Consider the following 20,412-nt stretch of genomic DNA (forward strand, 5'->3'; position numbering starts at 1 on the left):
ACTAAAAGGTAGAGAATAGGACTATTTTTTTCAAGAGGCATCGGTTTTACAAGAAGGACCGGCTAGACTACCATTATTCCTTTATCAAGAAAAAGTTTTTTTTTTTTTTTTTTAAATAAATACAGCTCTGGCTATACATAGTACAAAGTTCATACATAATATATCTGGAAAAAACTCAACAGATACCCTGAAGCAAAAGATTTATTGGAGAGAGAAAACCTCTTCCATTGTACCAAGTCTTAAGGAGGCAGTTTTCAAAGTTCAGAAGGTGGCAGTGATATAAATTAATGCGAAACGATTTGCTTGTGGGTATGGCAGGATGCAATGATGAACCAAAAAAAAAAAAAAAATCATTCTGCACATTATACTGAGTAGTGGCTACCACGAAAAAAAAAAAAAGACTAGTACCAAAAGAGAGAGAGAGAGAGAGAGAGAGAAGGGAAGAGAAGAGGAAGAAGAGTAGAGGTTCTAGAAGTGAGAGAAAGAGAAAGAGAGCTTGAAACTCCAAACACTCAAGCATGCAGTCATAAGACAGTACAAACCAAGTGTTTCCATTCAGCCCACTGCAATCGCACAAAGAAGGATAACTGTGATGAAATAGAGATTTCTTAAGAAAGCTTACAATTCCCAGAGAACAGCCAGGTCGCCAATCCTAACCCAGGACAACTCCATTTGCTGTTGCAAGGGAGCCTCCTCATGGTCTCTCACAGAGAGGTGATAGATCCCTACTTCTCAGACTTCTTGCTCTTGGACAAGGCAGCTGCCTGCTTCAGGAGCTCTCAGTTTTTGGCCTGCAATTGTTCTGTAACTTCTTTGTGGGTTTCTCCATCTGTTTCATTTTGGCTGTCATCTGAGATTCCTGGTATTGAAAATAAGCCTTTAACTCTGTACTCTTTTTCTCCTTCTTGAAAATCATTTGATCCTTTTGATGCAACATCTTCTTCGGGGTAGCCACTTCTTCCTTCAGCTGGGCAATGATGACAAAGTGGTCAATGCCTGGTGAGTCCAGAGCCAGGTCTGGGGAAAAGCTGTCTCCATTAGTTGTGATGGACTCAAACTTGGACTTTTTCTTTGGGATTTCTTTTTTTTTTTTTTTTTTTTTTTTTTTTTTTTTGAGACAGAGTCTCACTCTGTTGCCCAGGCTAGAGTGAGTGCCGTGGCGTCAGCCTAGCTCACAGCAACCTCAAACTCCTGAGCTCAAGCGATCCTCCTGTCTCAGCCTCCCGAGTAGCTGGGACTACAGGCATGCGCCACCATGCCCGGCTAATTTTTTTCTATATATATTTTTAGCTGTCCATATAATTCTTTCTATTTTTAGTAGAGATGGGGTCTCGCTCTTGCTCAGGCTGGTCTCGAACTCCTGAGCTCAAACGATCCGCCCACCTCGGCCTCCCAGAGAGCTAGGATTACAGGCGTGAGCCACCGCGCCCGGCCTAGGGATTTCATTTTGAATTGAAGATGTAGAAAGTGTTTTCTGGCTGGTATAATGGCCACCACCACTCAGGCGACTATACTGCTCCTTCTCCTGATGGCCAGCCAGCATGAGAAGAGCTGCCCAGGTGTTTCCTCTGCTCTTTGGTCTTCTGAAGGACCTGTTTGTATGAAAGTGTGCACAGCAAGCACAGCAATTTCCCATCTACCTTATTTCTATCATCTTTCCTGTCAAATGCATATTGTTGCTTGCACTGTTCACAAGAATAGGGTGGTCCATGCATCTCTGAATTTGTGAAGTGCTGGCATTTATTGCCAATAAATGCTGCAATTGTGTTGCAATACTGACAAGGTTTGGGCGTTTCATACAACTGCACATTCTGAGCACATTTCTTGCATATTGTATTGTTTTTACTCTCCTGCTGGTACTCAGTCCTGCAGTAGGTGCACTTCACGACAGGGTGTGCAATCCGACATTCCTTGCACAGCTGCTGCCCCCTGAGACAGCGTCTCAAAGGGGAAGAGCTGGTGGCATTTGGTGCAGGTGTAGAGCGCCGCCATGTCCGGCCCGGGCCGTGCTCACTGCCCTGCTGGCCGGCCCAATTTTACTCAATTTCATAGAGCAGTTCTCAACCTTAGTTTTGTTTTGATCAGGTATTTCAGAAATCTGCGGGGGAGGAAAAAGTGAAATTATAGCACACATTTGTGCTATAACTGTGTATGACTCAAAGCCATTTTTATATTGCAGTCAGTCAAAAATCTAAGTTTGCTCAAGAGAATATGATGTGTTTGAGAATGTCTGATGTGTGTAACTTAAATTTCCAGTGTCTGAGTATCCTCATCTGTAAAGTGAGTATCTTAATGTTATCCAGATCAACTGTGCCCAGATCACAGGGATGCAAATTTAATTGTATAATTGATGCAAAGTTCTTAGCATGGGGCATTGCTCAAAATAAACCCTCAAAAACTAGGAGGTATTATAATCAACCTAGAGAAGATAGTTACAAAAAAACTGGCAGTTTATAAGCCTCACCTGACTTACAGATGTATGATGTTTCACTTGCACAGTATTTTTGTTTCTTTTAAAACAAAAATGCATTGGTTACCAACATTAAACAGTTTGGGAGATATTATATGAAATATGTATTTCAGGCTTCTTTTGAAAAACTGGAAGATTTGACAATAGCACTTGGCAGCAGTCAAAAACTCTGTCAAGTTTATTGTAGTAATTACTGCTAGTTATTGTTTTATACCAAAGGTACATGATTCTTTCACTACTAGCTGGTTTCTAACTCCTGGTCTGGAGAATTTTGGTGGACCTGACCTTCTATTAATATTTTAGAGATTTAAAAATTTGATTTAAACTACACTAACTTTTGCAAGTGATAGTAATATCTCTCTAAAGAGCAAGCATGAGTCACATTCTTCTGATAGCCTTTCTAATTTGGTTTAAAGAGTTACAACACTGTTAATACTCACTAAAAATTACTATCTGAGAAACTGTGGTAGGTATGAGCCCCTCCTTGGGAGAAACCCTGTTTTCTTTTTTTAGGGAGTTTTCTATCTAGTAAGAAGGAAAAGACAAGGACATACAGAACCACACATCCAGGAATACTGTGGTTAGTTTGTCTAATCATAGAGGCACAGAGGGATATCATGACACAAAGAGAAAAGAGATTTATTTGGATGGGATCTGGGAAAGAACGGTGAAGTTTTCATGAAGAGGTCCATTCATTTAGCAAATGCATTTAGGGACACTAAATAGAGAAATTGGTAGTATGTGCTGGGCATATAGAACCTGCCCTTGAAGGATATACAGTCTAATGGAGGAGAGGTGAACAAGTGAGACCAGCAAAATACTCCAGAGAAAGACTACAAGGGTAATATGCAACAGGTAATTTAGTGCAGTGATCAATTATACCTGAAATTGGGGACATGGGGGGATTCAGTCTTAGGGGACTTCAAAGAGGAAATAACTCTCACATTTGGAATTTAAATGGTGAGTAAGTGTTCAGGTAATGAAGGAAGGATAAGTGTGAGTTTTAGGTAGATTAAGCGAAAGAACGTAAGATATGTTAATTGGCTTTTAAAGAAAGGCCAGGATTATAATAGTTCCAAATGGAAATTTGAAAAATTAATTAGAACAGCAATAATTAAGGTATGTGGTTTAGGGCATGTTCAGGACTGATCAATAACTCTCTTTGACCTCATGACAGTGAGTAGTGAGAGACAGAATAGAAAGGAAGATGAATTTCAGATTTTTCAAGGCTATGAAAGCCATAATAAGAAGTTTAACTTTAGGAAATGTTCTTGAGAATGGAAAGACAGGCCCAAAGCTAAACTATGAGATGAGAATTCTGGTGAGGGGTAGGAGGGCTGGACACAGTGGGGAGAGACTTGTGTCAGGGGGAGTAGGGAGTGGTTAACCAGACTTAAGATTGATGAGTCTCAATGATTATTGAAGATTTTGGTGGGCAGCACCCAGATGTTGCCAAAGCTTATCTTCTGTTTTAGAATGAAAGTATTATGTAAAAAAGAGGAAAACTACCCAAATAATTGTTATGCAGGGTACTCTACAGTACCTGATTGATTTTTCGAGGGGACTGCTGTTGCTGATGAGCCTTGCTTGTGATGAGGAGGTGGAGTAGGAGCAAGGGAGAAACTGGAATGGGGAATATTGCTACCTGTTGGAGCAGCTACCTGATCACCCAGGAGATTTGTATAGTTTCTTCCTCTCACCATCTCCCCTTCCAACAACCTGTAACAAAAAGGACGCTATTATGGAAGAAAATTTGAAAAAAAATTAGCTAGGCATTTGTTCACACTAGCTGTACTCAACATTTTACAGTTGCTAACTCATTAATCCCCATAACAACACTATGTGGTAGATTTTTTTATTCCATTTTATAGTTGAAATAAACAAGACTCCGAGAGGGTAAGTGACTCAGGCAAGGTCATGTAATGAGTAAGTGGTAGAGCCAAGATCTGAACCCAGAAGTATCCAAATTCATAGCCCATCCTCCCTCCAACAAATGCATCATACTGTTTTGCATTATTTTAGAAAATGTGCTTATGAAATATTGTTATTAATATATATCTCCAAAGTTGGCATTACATATCCCAAATTTGGGCAGTAAGGAAATGAGCAAATTAAAGAAATGCACGCTAACAGAGCACCTCTCCAATTTTATTCATTCAAGTTTAACTTTTATACACTGAAAAGCCTGCTATCATTAAATTAGGCAAGCACAAATGTAAATGACATTTTGTTTCTTTTCTTGTTTAATTGTAAGAGTTGATCTCACCTAAGATTAGAAAATATTTTGGTACATCACTTCTCACAGGAACATAAAAAATTAAATTGATAAATTTATGCACCACTGTGAATTCTTTATGACTGAGTTGTCAATTGCTGCCACTGGGCAATGAGCCAATGTTTATTAAGTAGCTACAATGGTCAACATGCTTTGCCAGGCTTTGTGGAAAGTTTCAAAGGAAATAACTGTGGACATAATTTTCATCACAAGAGAGTTATGATTTAATGAAGAAGATGGACAAAATATATAAAAATAGGGGAGAATATGAGCACATAAGTAACTGTGACTCTATGACATAAGATCATGTATGTATCACTATAAAATAATGATAATTGTATTAATAACAGTAATAGATACATATCTAGAGACAATAAGAATGGCCAGATTTAAGTAGGAGTGCTCTTCATAGACTGAATATGGTAAAGTAATCAATTCTGAGAAAGGTTTGGAAAAAATTTTATAAAATTGGAAATCAATGAAGTCTATAGAAATTCAAATGCTTATTAGACATTTTTACAATTTCTTTGAAGTATTATGACTGAAAGCTTTTCCAAATTGTGCAGTCTATGACTAACAAGTGAAATAAAATAGAAAAACTTGAGTTCAAACCAATTTAGCAATCTTTGACATTCTCAGTAGAGCTTATAAACTTCATTCTTTTTCAGAGTTGCTCAAATTTAAACAGATAACTTGAAGGCTAGTACGTACAGATGAAATAGTGCACAGAATTATAAGAACAAACATAACAGTTACTCATATTAGCTCATTAGAACATTCATTATTTTAAACAGTAAAATAAAACATCATATTGATGTTATGCTTCAGTGAAAAATACATTGAAGTAGCAACTAGTCTCTGGGTCTTTTCCAGTTTTGAATATAGCTGTGAATAATTATTGAGAATTAATAGTCAAATTCAAAATAGCTGAATCTATAGTAATGATGATATATGATTCACATTAGTCATGGAATATAGTAGCATTGGAGTTAGGGTTTTGAATTCTGCAAGTTTTTACACTTCTGCTCCATGTATTACCAGAAAAACAATCGTTTATTTTCCTTGAGGAAAAGCATGATACAATGGCTCAAGTGCTAGGTGAAAACAGAAGGAATTGTGGTCCTATTTTTGGCTTAGAACATGGTTAGCTCAAATATTGTATACAGTAGTCCCTTGAACGAACATTGTAGACAGTAGTGCCTCCTTATCCTCAGGGGTTACGTTTCAAGACTCCCAGTGGATGCTTGAAACCATTGATAATAGTGAACCTGACTGCCATCAATATGAACACGTTTCCATTCATGTCTTCCATCCACAAATTTAAAGCCTTTTCCATTTTAACTAAGCATACTGTGGCCATAATGTTCTCAATTTGAGGTGTGACAGCAAACCTAGCTCAAATTTCTTTTTCCTTCTTCACAATTTCATGGATAAAAGATTTGTTCTTTGTTATTGATACATATTTATGGGGTACATGTGATATTTTGTTACATGTATAGAATGTGTAATGATCAAGTGAGGGTATTTGAGGTATCCATCACTTTCAGTATTTATCATTTCTATGTGTTGGGAACAGTTTAAGTCCTCTCTTCTAGCTATTTTGAAATACACAATATGTTGTTGTTAACTATAGTCACTCTACTGTGCTGTGAATGATGTAACTTATACTGTTTATCTTACTGTATGTTTGTACTTATTAACACATCTCTTCATTCCCCCTCCCACCTGCCTACCCTTCCCAACCTTTACTATCATTCTACTCTCTACTTTTATGAGATCAACTTTTTTAGCTACTCAGAACAGCACACAATTTAAAACTTATGTATTGTTTATTTCTGTAATTTTTTATTTGATATTTTTGGACCATGGTTGACTGCCAGTAACTGAGTCTGGGAAAAGGGAAACTGCACATAAGGGGAGATTACTGGATCTTTGAGAACTGATTATTTTTTTTGTTTGTCCTTTCATTCATGCAACAATTTTTTTTTATGAGGGCCTAACACACTGTGTTAGGTACTGTTACACAGTGATCAAATCAGAAATAGTCCTTGCCTTGTTAGAACTTATATAGTGGAGGGAAAAGAAGTAAATAAAAAAAAATTAAATTTCAGATTGTGAAATATCTTTGAAGGAAAATAGGATGCTATGAGAGAGAATCAGTGAGCTGATGGTGAGCCAATTTTAGGTTGGCTGGTTAGGAAATTCTCTCTGAGGAAGTGACATTTGAGCAGAGATGAGCTGGCCACTTCCAGGAGAAGAAAAGGGGAAGGCAGTGCCAGGCCCTGGAAACAACACACGCAGAGACCTGAGTGAGAAAGGATGTGTCATATTTGGGAAACCAAAAGGAGACTGATGTGGTTGTAGATTCAGAAATAAAGAGGGGCATGGTCATGGGTTTGGATGCGGTTTGAGAGGCTGGATTAGTGCATAGCTTCTCAAACCTTAGTCATGTTCAGGGGATTGGGTTTTCATTGTAAGGATGTGGGAAGCCATTGAGTTTTAGTGACATGAGGCTATTGTGCAGAGAGTGGATTGAAGGGAGTCAAAAGGAAGCAGGCTGAACAATGAAGAGAGAGACTTAAGACATTGCCCAGTTGACAGATGATGGTGGTGGACTTTCTTATAGAGATGACAGTGTAAATGGAGGGAAGGGGAAAGATGCAGGATGAGCTGTGGAAGAGAATGGACAAAAACTCATTAATAAATGTGGAATAAAGGAGAAAGAGGTATACAAAATTACTCCCAGGTTTCTGGGTTGAGTAACTGGTGGACCAAGGTGCCATTATGGAGATGGACAAGGCTGGTAGTACTGACAGTGCTTACCCTTCTGCTGCCTTGAGACTGCATCTGGAAAGATCTATACATTTCCTGAGCTTACTTGCCTTATCAGCAGGAACTATTTATAGAAACTACATTCTGGTTTAGCATGATACAATAAACATCAAGGGCATTGCTACCAAATACAACTTTGCTTTATTAGACTTTATTTTTTAGAGAAGTTTTAGGTTCACAGAAAAATTGAGAGGAAGGTGAAGAGATTTCCCTTATATCTCCTGCCCCTATACATAGTCCCTCCCATGTCAAAATCCTCCAGGAGAGTGGTACATGTGTTATAATTAATGAGCCTGCCTTCATGATGCATCATTTTACCCAGAGTCTATAGTTTACATTAGGGTTCACTCTTGGTGTTGTACATGTCTATGATTTTTGACAAATTTACATTGACATATGTCCGCTATTATACTACCATACAGAGTAGTTTCACTGCCCTCATAATTCTCTGTGCTCTGCCTATTCGTCTCTTTCTCCCCACTAACTCCTGTCAACCACTGATCCTTTTACTGTCTTCATAGTTATGCCTTTTCCAGAATGTCATATTGTTGGAATCATGAAGTATGTACCTTTTCCAGATTGATTTCTTTCACTTAGTAATATACACTTAAGTTTCCTTCATGTCTTTTCAAGGCTTGATAGCTCATTTCTTTTTAGTACAGGATAAGATTCCATTGTCTGGACATACTACAGTTTATTTATCAATTCACCTACTAAAGGTCACCACAGTAGCTTCCAGGTTCGGCAGTTATAAATAAAGCTGTTATAAACATCCATGTATAAGTTTTTGTGTGGACATAAGATTTCAAATTCCTTTGGGTAAATACTAAGAAATGTGCTTATTGGATTATGTGGTAAGAATATATTTAGTTTTGTAAGAAATAACCAAACTATCTTCCAAAGCGGCTGTACCATTTCACATTCCCACCGGCAGTGAATGAAATTTTCTGTTCCTCCACATTGTTGCCAGCATTTGATATTGTCAGAGTTTTGGATTTTGGCCATTCTAGTAGATGGTAGTGACATCTGATTGTTGCTTTTATTTGCATTTCCCAACATTTAAAAAAATTCAGATAATGGATTCATTTTTTTCCCACTGGGAAGAAGAAACATCTATTAATAGAAAAATTTGAATGTTAAGCAGTACATACTACTGAATTGTAAGGGAAACAGTGAATTTAGAGATAAACCTTTAATCCAGAGGTAGCAAACACTGGAAGAATGTGATACCTAAATTGCAATTTTAGACCCAGGAAATCAGCTAAAGAGACTTAAGATATAAATAAATTTGCCTAAGAATTCCGCTGAGGGATCATGCAATTAAGGGCATTTGGGTTTGGAAATACTATTAATATAATATTTGAAGTTAATTGCCATCCCACAGACAAGTTCCTGTGGAGAGAGGGCAGCAGTAGGGGTTATTAGAAAGAATTTAGGGAATAATAAAGAGCTGTTTTTCTGAATCAGAAAGGACTTGCTCATATATCCAATTCTGGAAACATCAGTCATCCTTGCTCTGAAAATCAGTGAGAACTAGAAGTGTCTCTCCTGTTAAAAAAGGATCGCAGTAAAAACTCCCCCATGGGGCATTGTTTATTATGGGGAGAGATGGAATTCCAATAAATAGACTTTGAGGTAGACAGATCCATGGGGACACAGTAATTTCCTTTGGTGCCCTGTGGCCATTAGTGAGGGCTAACTAAAGGCCTAGAGAGCAACCTAAATTGGGCAAGTAAAGCAGCTCAGATTGGCTTAATTTAAACTATTGTCTGACAAATATACTTTAAGGAAATGGAATGAGCAACAAAAAATGTTCCAGGGACAGCATAGAACTTCAGGCATTGCAGTGAGCTCCTGGAAGTTGAGACAGAATCTACAAGCTTATTGCAGGATGGTTTGACACTCATATGTAGATCCTCAGAATCATGTAGAGAAATGCCTTCTTCAAACAGGATCAGGGGCTGGGAGGGATTGGAGTGCAGTGTCACTTTAGAGGAAGAGCAGTGAGGTCTGGGGAGCAGATGAGAGCCAGGGGAATCAGACTTGAACTCACTGGGAATCGGGTGTGGAGAGGGCTTGAGCATCCCACAAAACATGATGTTATCAGAAGTGTGTCTCGAGTTACAATGAGTTATCACTTCACATGTGCTAGGATGGCTAGAATCAAAAGACAGATTATGACAAGTGTTTTCAAGCATGTTGAGAAATTAGAACCCCCTTGCATTGCTGGTGGGAATGCAAAATGCTATAGCTACTTTAGAAAATAGGCTGGTAGTTCCTCAAATGGTTAAACAGTGTTACCATATGACCCAGCATTTCCACACTAAGGTATATACCCAAGAGAAGTGAAAACATATGTCCACACAAAAACTTGTACCCACATGTTCACAGTAGCATTATTCATAATGACCCCAAAGTATATCAGCTGATGAATGAATAAATAAAACATGATACATCCATACAATGGAACATTATTTGACAATTAAAATAAAGTACTGATACATACATAACATGGATGAACCTTGAAAACATTATGTTAAGTGAAAGAAGCAAGTCACAAAGGAACACACATTGTATGATTCCATTTATGAGAAATGTCCAGAATAAGCAAATCTGTAAAGATAGTAAGTAGATTAGTGGCTGCCTAGGGCTTGTGGGGAGCTATGGAAGGAAGAGTCAGGGGTGATTGCTAAGGGGTGTGGGATTTCTTTTTGAGGTGATGGAAATGTTCCAAAATTAATTGTGCTAATGGATGCAAAACTCAGTATATTAAAAGTTACTGAATTGTACACTTTAAATGCGTGAATTGTGTGGTACGTGAATTGTAACTTTCCACTTCCCCCCAGATGAATGTGTCTCAAATAACATCATATCTTGGTTTAATACCTTAAGCTGGCAAGAGTGGACAGGGAAAATTCCACAAGAAGGGATTGAAGACAGTGGACAAAACCAGTCTCAGTTTTATTTCAGTGAAGACAAGGTAGAATTATGGGTATTAATTTTGTAAAGTTTTAATGAATTGATTGATTGATTTGGTGCAATCTCTGAGGCCATTAGCATTGAAAATCATTAAAAAAACCCCTGTAAAATCCAAAATTGAAATGATGTCAAATGTTTCAGAGACAGTACATTAGGGAAAAAATTGAAAATGTAGGTTCTATAAAACAACTTACGTGGAGGGAGAGGAAATCAGAAGAGCAGGCCGTAGCTGCTGAAAGGGGAGATAGTACTAAAGATTAAAATTTTTTTAATTTAAAAATCAATGCTCTCTGGATGGTGTTCTATTTTTACCTTATACTGTATACAAACATTAACTCAAAGTGGTTCAAAACCTTAAACCTAAGCGCTAAAACTCTAAAACCCTGAAAAGAAAACATAAGGAAAAACCTTCATGACATTAAATTTGGCAATGATTTCTTGAAAATGACACCAAAAGCAAAGCAATAAAAGAAAAAAATAGACTTCATCAAAATAAAAATCTTTTGTGCATTAAATGACATTATTAACAGAGTGAAAAGGCAACCCACAGAATGGGAGAAAATATTTACAAATCGTATATCTGATAAGGGATTAATATCCAGCATATATAAAGAAACACTGCAACTCAGAAAGAAACAAACTGCCCCATTCAAAAATTGGCAAAGGACTTGAGTAGGTATTTCTCCAAAGAAGATATACAAATGACCAATAAGCACATGAAAGATGCTCAATATCACTAAAATTAGGGAAATGCAAATCAAAACCACAATGAAAACCACTAGTGATTAGGGTGGTTATTATTTAAAAACCAGAAAATGGCACCTTTTGGCAAGGATGTGGAGAAATTGGAACCCTTGCACATTGCTGACGGAAATGTGAAATGGTGAAAAATAATATGGCAGCTCCTCAAAAAATTAAAAATACAATTATCACTTGATCCAGCTGTCCCACTTCTATAAATATACCCAAAAGAATTGAAAGCAGGAACTTGAACAGATTTTTGTACACACTTTTATAGCAACATTATTCACAATAGCCAAAAGGTATAAGCAATCCAAATGTCCATTGACAGATGAATGGATTTTAAAAATGGTATATAATACCTGCAATGGAATATTATTTAGCCTTAAAAAGGAAGCAAATTCTGACACATGCTGTGACATGGTTGGACTCTGGAGACATTATACCAAGTGAAACAAGCCAGTCACAAAAGGATGAATGTTATGTTATTCCACTTAAATGAGTTACCTAGAGTAGTCAAAATTATAGAAACAGAAAGTAGAATGGTGGTTGTTAGAAACTGGGAGGAAGAGAGAATTAGGAGTTATCATTAATAGGTTTGTAGTTTCCATTTGGGATGATGAAAAAATTCTGGAGGTGGATGGAGGTGATGGTGGCACAATACGAATGTACTTAATGACATTGAACTGTATACCTAAAAATGTTCAAAATGGTGAATTTGGTGCTATGTATGTTTTACCACAATGAAAAACAAAAACAAAAATACAGGCAGTGAGCTAAATTTGGCCTATGGGCCATAGTTTGTGAACACCTGATGTAGGTGTATTCTTGATTCATACCAGTTCACTGGCAATGTGCCTGCTATTGTCGCCACCAAAATTCAGGTATTGCCAAAGTGATGGTATGAAGCAGTGGGGCCTTTAAGAGGTGATCAGACCATGAGGGCTCCTCCCTTATTAATGGAGTTAAGGCCCTGGAGGCTTCATGCAGCCAGCCAACATTTGGCTAGCTTGCCCTTCCTCCTTCTTCCTTGTGGGGATGCAACAAGAAGGTCCTCACCAGACCAAATGCTGGTAATTTGATCTTGGACTTCCAGCCTCCACAACCATGAGAAGTAAATTTCCATTCTTTATGAATTACACACTCTCAGGTATTCTATTATAGCAGCACAAATGGACTAAGACAGAACCCTTGTGCAAATTAGCTAACCTAAGTTGTGGTTTCCTTTTAGGAATAGCACTTACCTTTATTATGGTTATAATAAGAGTAAACAAGGTATTGAAATACTTACCAAATTCCTTGAGGATAAGATTCCCCTGAGTGATTACTAAAATACACATGCTTGTGCTTTACTATTCTTGCACTTTACTTTTTTTTTTTAACCTGTGCCTGCTACTACTCATAGTAAGTATTCAGTAAATATATGTAGCTTGTTTTTTCCTTAAATTATTAATTCCTTTGACCCAATTTCCGTATTAGAGCCTTTTGCTATTGTGTTACTTTTTTTTGTTTTCCTAAAGTCTAGGGTGTACTTTGAATTTTCACAAAGCATAAGGAAGTACATTTTGAAAACTGTTGGACGGGGAAGGGAGTCTGGTGATATAGGAGAGAGTCTCTAAGACACAGGTTATTGTTGCAGGTGTCGTTTATAAAGAATGAGAAGACTCGCCTCCCTGAGTCAAAGGTTGCAAACTAGAATGCCCACTGGAGCCAGGCAGCATCTCACCCAGGTCAAACAGGCCCTGTTAGAATTGTGGAGAATTAATGACTGCCTGACCTTTTGGAAGGGGGCAGCTGCCACTTAGCTCTTGCCTTTTATTGCTGTATACAGCTTTTTCAAGAGAATACAGAAATCTGAACTTTTAAAATGTTATCAACAAATATTGATTATTTTTCTTGGCCTATTGGCCTCCAGGTTTTCACCTTGGATCAATTCATTCAATGATGGTTAATTCTTGCTTCTCTGGCTGAGTCTTAGGTGTAAATGACCCATGAAAGAGAAGTTCTTGCTTCAGGGAACTAAAGATGGTTAGGAATCCAAATTTTTAGTATTATTAACAATGAAGGAAGTCACACTCACCCCAGCTTACCATTCTAGATCCCTGAATTTAGATTGCCCCCAGGTGGCTTCACAGTTGAGGCATCCCCCTGTCCCCTCTGCCCTCCCCACCAAGCATAAGATGTTAACGAGCTCTCAAAGTGTGATGTGCTTGCATTGTATTCCTGCCAAGGGCCCTGTCCAGGAACAGCAGAGGAGGCTGGTTTAGGTATTAGGGCATTTTTCCACTGAGAAGTCTGTGACAAACAGAGCAGCCTCACCTCCTGACTGAGGCTCAGTCTTTCTGTAGTGTTGCCACTGCACTCACCTACTGCCATCACCAGCCCAGCTCAAATTCCTGTCCACCAGAGCCAGTCCTGATCTTCACTGTCCCCTCTTCCTTAGGGTACCTGTAGAAGCAAGGACTTCTTCACTGGTCATTTATAAGAAATTAGTAACCCCCTTATTGTGATAGAAAAGTAAACCACAAGTCCATCATTTAAGTTCCTGAATTCATTCTGTATACCACTTTGTACTGTGAAGGACATTTCTGTATGACAGAGGCTGCTCTGTTATAGTCCTGGAAAAAACACTGGGCTGAGAGAAAATTCCAGACCTATTATATATTTAGGCAAGTTCCTTAATGTCACTGAATTTGTTTCTTCATTTGTAAAATAGGGATCATAGTACCCACCTATCCTTAAAAGTCATATAATATTTTCTTTTCTGTAATACCTACTATTAATATGGTGCCTAGAGCTCAGTAAGCTGTGAGTGAATATTTATTGAATTAGAATGATGGAATCCCTACTTTAAAAATAGCAGATAATATGAATCTAAAGGTGATGCAATAATACCACTTTTAGATTTCTCATTTTAAGTTGATATTTTATACTTTATGAAAAGTCTTAGATACATTTCTTTTTTGGTAAAATTTTTATTTTAATAATTATAGATTCACATGTAGTTGTAAGAAATAATACAAAGAGATACTTTTTACTCCGTTTCTCTTAATAGCAACATTTTATATAACTATAGTGCAGTATCACAACTGGGAAATTGCCATGGATGAAATCCATCAATCTTATTTAGATTTCATTAGCCTTACCTGCACCCATTTATTGTCTAATTCTGTGCATTTTTTCATTTGTGTGGATTTGTGTGACACCATTACAGCCAAGATACAGAGCCGTGCCATCATGAGGTTTCCTCATGCTACTCTTTGATAGCCACATCTGCTTCCCTCTTTCCCTCAGCCTCTGGCAACCACTAATCAATTTCCTATCCATATTTTTGTCATTTCAAAAATGTTATATAAATGGAATTATACAGTATATAATTTGAGATTTACTATTTTTCACTCAGCACAATTCCCTTGAGATTCTTGCAAGTTATGTTTATCAATAGTTCATTCCCTTTTATTGCTGAGTAGTATTTCATGATTTGGAAATATGAAATACGATACTAAGTACCATAGTTTTTTACCTCTTCACTCATTGAAGGGCATTTGGATTGTTTCCAGCTTTTGGCTATTTAGGAATAAAGCTGCTATGAATACTTGTGTATAGATTATCATGTTTGTATAAATCTAAATTTTCATTTACATTTTATTTTTTAAATTCATTAGTTAGAGGTGCTCAGTATTTTAGCTACTGAATAAGGAAAATATTCAAATTAGTAGTGAATATTCTTTGTTGGTAGTATTTTTATGGGTCTCAATAGGAATGATTTTGACATGTATGTCAGTAGAATACAACTAAATTGCATAGCTTGACATACAGAAGCTTGTATATTGGCTACATGTGTATCTAATGTATTAATACCATGTATTTATGCCAGCTGCTGGTTAAATTGAATGGCTGATTTTACACAGGAAATATGTCTATATGCCAGTAAAGCACATTTGCTTGTAAACTATCTTCCAGTTGTAATATGTGCTCAAATTTAATGCTTTATTACAAATAAGTACAAACATTTGCACAATTTCCTCTATGCATTCTCCTTTCCCAATTCAGATTGCATGAAGTGTTAAATAAATGTAATCATTGCATATGCCCAGATCACATCAATTTTTACCCTTCAAATGTCACTAAATGAGAAGCTCTTTGGACAGGTCATAATTGGTTAAGTTATAGCAACCAACCAATTGTTTAATGATAGTAGCAAATCCATATACAGTGCTTACTGTTTACCAATCAGGGTCCTGATGCTGCCAATAATATGCCTATACTGCTTATTAATGTGAAGTAATCTCCACTAAAACCCCAGAATATATGTATATCAGTATATTTCCCTTATAGTTGGAATACTGAAGCACAGAGTGATTAAGTAACTTTTCCAAATTCTCACAGCTAATAATTGGCAAAACTGGGATGAACGTAGTCTTGCTCCAAAGGCCATCATTTAAGTACTGTATTTTTTCTAAGATTAGGATCAGTAAATCAGAATAAGCCAGCACACCAAAATAAGGTGTTTAAATATAGTAAAAGTGGGGTTCTGGATTCTTCCCTTGTCAGAATTACATTAGAACTTACAACTTTACCTCACCTAAACTAGGTTAGTAGTTAAATGTGATATAGTAGGGTTTCTCAGTGAAAGCCTGATTCCATTTTAGAATTAGACACATCAGGGCAGGTTCACTCAGGGTCTGTTTGGAAAAAGATCTGAGGAAACTCTCAAGAATGAACTTATTACAAGAGAAAAGGGAATTAATAGGCAAGATTGGCAATTATTATAGAAGTTAGGACCAATTTTGAATACAACATGCTGTCTACTCTTAAGATCTGCTTTTCAGAACAATGCTCATGAATTTGCTTCTAGGAGACTGAAGACTAAAGATAAAAATGGAAAAATATTTTCACCGAAACTTAGTAATATGTTAAGAGCAGTAAGCAGTATTGTATTGTTGCCTAGTAAAAAAGCATGCTACAAAAAATGAAGAAGTGAAAAACTGGGTACCATGAAGATGGAACTTTGGTATATTTAGGACATTAGCATATTAATAACACTTGTAGCTTCAGTGAAACCCTACCCCTAGCACCATGGGAATACTCAAGGCCTTTCTTGGTAGTGTCTGGCAAAATCCCATGTTTGAGTCTCTGGATTTGATGTCGTTGGTGAGTGGTTTTATCAGTGGCATGAGGCAATGCCTTATGTCATTAGGTTACAGAGCTCTGACATGGAAATCAGCACCATGGACAGCAGATGTGAGCAGGGGCACCACTCTTGCAAGGCTTCATAGTCTGTAGCAGGTTCAACACCAGATACTTGAAAAGGGTGCTGAAGACGTGTAGGGGAATACTGGGAGGATACAAAGCAGAAGCAGAGAAAACACTTTTGTGCTCATTTGAGGAAAACCTCAAATGGACATTCTCAGAAACATTTGAGGGTGGAGAAGGGGAGCTTGTAGAGAATAGAAGCTCTATAAAAGAAGGTAGGGGCTACAACTAGAGAGATACTATTTATTACTGTAATGCAATATCATTGTTGTTTGTGTGACTCTGACACATTGAAAACAGCAAGGAAAAATCCAGGTTACAAATGTAGTTGCGTTTTCTAAGATAGGTTAGGAAGCTTTTTGTCTTATATATTTTTAATGTAGTCTCAGCTAAAGACAGAAAGAAAGAAGTCTTTTAGATTTAGAGCTCAATAGTATGATGAACAAAAGTGTGTTTGGATTCAGGAACAGTACTCTACTTTTATTTTGCCTAAAGTATAAGAGGGGTGCAAAATACATACAATCGACATTTTCTAGTGTTTTAGGGAATTCTTTAGAAAATGATTAAGAGTAAGTTTTCTGGTTATCTGTTGCTGCATAACAATTCAATATTAGTGGTATAAAATAATAACCATTTAATTATTCTATGGAGTCTGTGGGTCAGGAATTCAGACTAGTCACAGTCAGGATGGCTTATATATCATTACGATTCTACCAAAGAAAAATAACCAGTAAACAGATATATATCTAGATCTGGATCTGGGTATGTATCCAGTTGATCGTTGAACAACATGTGTTTGAACTGTGTAGGTCCACTTATACACTATTTTCTTCCACCTCTGCTGCCCCTGAGACAGCAAGACCAACACCTGTTATTCCTCCTCCTTCTCAGCCCACCCAGTATGAGGAAGACAAGGATGAAGACCTTTCTGATGATCTACTTCCACTTAATAAGTAGTAAATATCTTTTCCTTATGATTTTCTTAATGACATTTTTTCTCTAGCTTACTTTATTATAAGAATACAATATATAATATTAACACATGTAATGTACAAAATATGTTAATCTACTGCTTATGTTATTGGTAAGTCTTCTAGTCAGTAGTAGGCTATCAGTAGTTAAGTTTTGGAGGAGTCAAAAGTTATACATGGATTTTTGACTGTGAGAGGTTTAGGAGGGGGTTGGTGTGCCTAACCCCCATGTTGTTCAAGGGTCAACTGTATACATACACACACACAAACAAAATTGTTCCTTGGTGTCTGCAGGAGATTTGTTGCAGTCCTCCTGAGGATGCCAAGATCTGCAGATACTCAAGTTCCTTGGATACAATGATGTAGTATTTGCATATAACCTCTACACATCATCCCTATATTTAAATCAATTCTAGATTATTTATACCTAATGTAATGTAAATGCTATGTAAACAGTTGTTTTGTTATACTGTATTGATACTGCATTGTTTTTTATTTGTATTATTTTATATTGTTATTTTTAATAATTAATTAATTTATTTATTGAGGTGAGGTCTTGCTCTGTTGCCGAGGCTGGAGTGTAGCAGCACAATTATAGCTCACTGTATCCCTTTTTGAATAATTTTTACACTTGGTTGGTTGAATCACAGGATGTGGAACTCATGCACATGGTGGGCTGAGTATATGTGTGTGCATGCATGTATGTATATATGTATGTGTGTGATGTGTGTATGTGCATGTGTGTATAAACTTACTACAAGTAATTGGCTTACGTGATTATGGGAGCTGGCTAGGCTAGTCTGAAATCCATATGGCAGGCCAACAGGAAGGGCAGGCTGGAAACTTGGTTAACAGCTGACACTGCAGTCCATAGGTGGAATTTCTTTTTCCTCAGAGAAACCTCAGCTCTCTTAGTAAAGCCTTTTAACTGATCCAAATGATCAAATCAGGCTAACCTAGATTATCCAGGATAATCTTCTTTACATGTAGGCAACTGGTTGTAGATGCTAATCCTATCTGTAAAATCACCTTCATAGCAACACCTGTTTCATTGATTAACTGGGTACTAGATCCTAGCCAAGTTTGACACACACACAACTTGTGTCTGCTCCACAATGTTTGGGTGTTCATTTGGGAAGGCTCAATGGGTTGGAGTGATCTAAACTTTTGGGGAACCATCCAGGGTCTTCTCATTCATGGATCTGGCTTCTGACTTAAAGGCTGGGCTCAGCTTCACGTGTTATCTGGAGCTCCTCCACATGGCCTCTCCACTTGGCTTTGACTTCTCACAATGTGGTAGCTGAGTTCTGAGACGGAGTAAGCTCAAAGCAAGAGGGTCAAGAAGACCAGGCATAACCTAAGAGACCTCTTCTGACCTAGTCTCAAAAATCATCCAGTGTCACTTCTGGTTTTATTGGTTACAAGCATGTCACCAAACCTGGCCCAGATCGAAGAGGAGAGGAATTAGACTCTCCCTCAATGGAATAGTGGCAAGGTCACACTACATGAGAGTATATAGGACGAAGGATATTGTTGCAGCTATCTTCTAAAAATACAGTCTGCCACAGGGTATGAAAATGAACAATGTCACCGCCAATTGGAATATAAGAAATGTTCGGTAACTCTCCTCAGACATTCAAAAATGGCAGAATTTAATAGCACTGGAAATTGATCTCTGTAAATACATTTGCTCTTTCTTCACATTCAAAGTCCTGTCAAGGTTGAGGCTTATGATATAACATACAACAACTTGGGACTGGTCTGGAACTAACCAACTTCGGTAACCATTTGGGAGTGGGGCAGATATTAGAAACTATATTAATGTTCTACTGCTGTGTAACACATTACCACAGGCTTAGGGCTTAAAATAATACACACTTATTATCTCACAGTTTCTGTGACTTAGGTGTCAAGGCATGGCCTAGCCAGGTCTTCTATTTCAAGGTCTCTTGAAAGACTGCAATCAAGGTCTCAGCCAGGGTTGGGGTCTCATTTGAGGCTTGACTGAGGAAGGATCCTCTTCTGAGCTCACGTGATTGTTGGCAAGATTCAGTTCCTTGTGGGCCATTAGATGGAGAGTTTCAGTTTCTATCTGGCTATTTGCCAGAGGCCACCCTTAGTTTCTTGCCACATGGACCTCTCCATATGCAATTTTACTTCATCCAAACTAGTAAGAGGGAGATTCAATGAAGACAGTCTGCTAGCAAGATGGAAGTTCCAATCATATGTAACCTAATCACAGAAATAGGTCCCATCACCTCTTCTATATTTTATTGGTTAGAAGAAGGTCACAGTTTCCACTCACATTCAAGAGAGGGAATTATACAAAGGTGTGAATACCAGGAGACAGGAGTAATTTAGAGTCACCTTAGTATTGTCCATCACAGAAACATTAGACAAAATTGCTAGAGCTTGGGCGAAGTCCTCTCTTCCTGATCACAGTCTCTGTGTCAGGAAGCGTTTGATATAAGGGTGAGAGTGGGAGTCCAATCCAAGAAGATAAGCAATTCCTAACTGACAGGTGAAACACAATAGTGGGAAAACATGACTGATTTGGAATTCCAGGTGGCCATGCAGATAGGCAGCTGGAAAGTCAATCTAACAGACAGGAAATTGATGTGAAGTATTTCTGCAGCACCTGACAGGGGATAAGGGGCAGGTTATGGTACTTGGAAGGACACTGAGAAGAGCAACCCAATTAAACCCCATTTCTATAGGAACTGTGGGTCTGAGTTGTTTACTGAAGTGGAAACTCGTATCTAGGGGAACAAAGCAAAGGCCTATTTACCATAATTGCAGAATGAAGGAATTTTAAGTTTCCATCTAGACTAAGAATTTAAAAGGTCAGAGAGAATGTGTCTTAGGATATATCTCTAAATATGTTAAAT

General features: G+C 37.6%; 1 pseudogene; it reads right to left on the bottom strand.

The window, feature by feature from the left end:
- Nucleotides 1–704: 704 nt before the first annotated feature.
- On the bottom strand, nucleotides 705–1,992 carry LOC138397320 (protein FAM76A-like; annotated as a pseudogene).
- Nucleotides 1,993–20,412: the final 18,420 nt, after the last annotated feature.

The sequence above is a fragment of the Eulemur rufifrons genome, chromosome 16, assembly GCF_041146395.1.
Source record: "Eulemur rufifrons isolate Redbay chromosome 16, OSU_ERuf_1, whole genome shotgun sequence".
In the NCBI taxonomy this organism is placed as follows: Eukaryota; Metazoa; Chordata; class Mammalia; order Primates; family Lemuridae; genus Eulemur; species Eulemur rufifrons.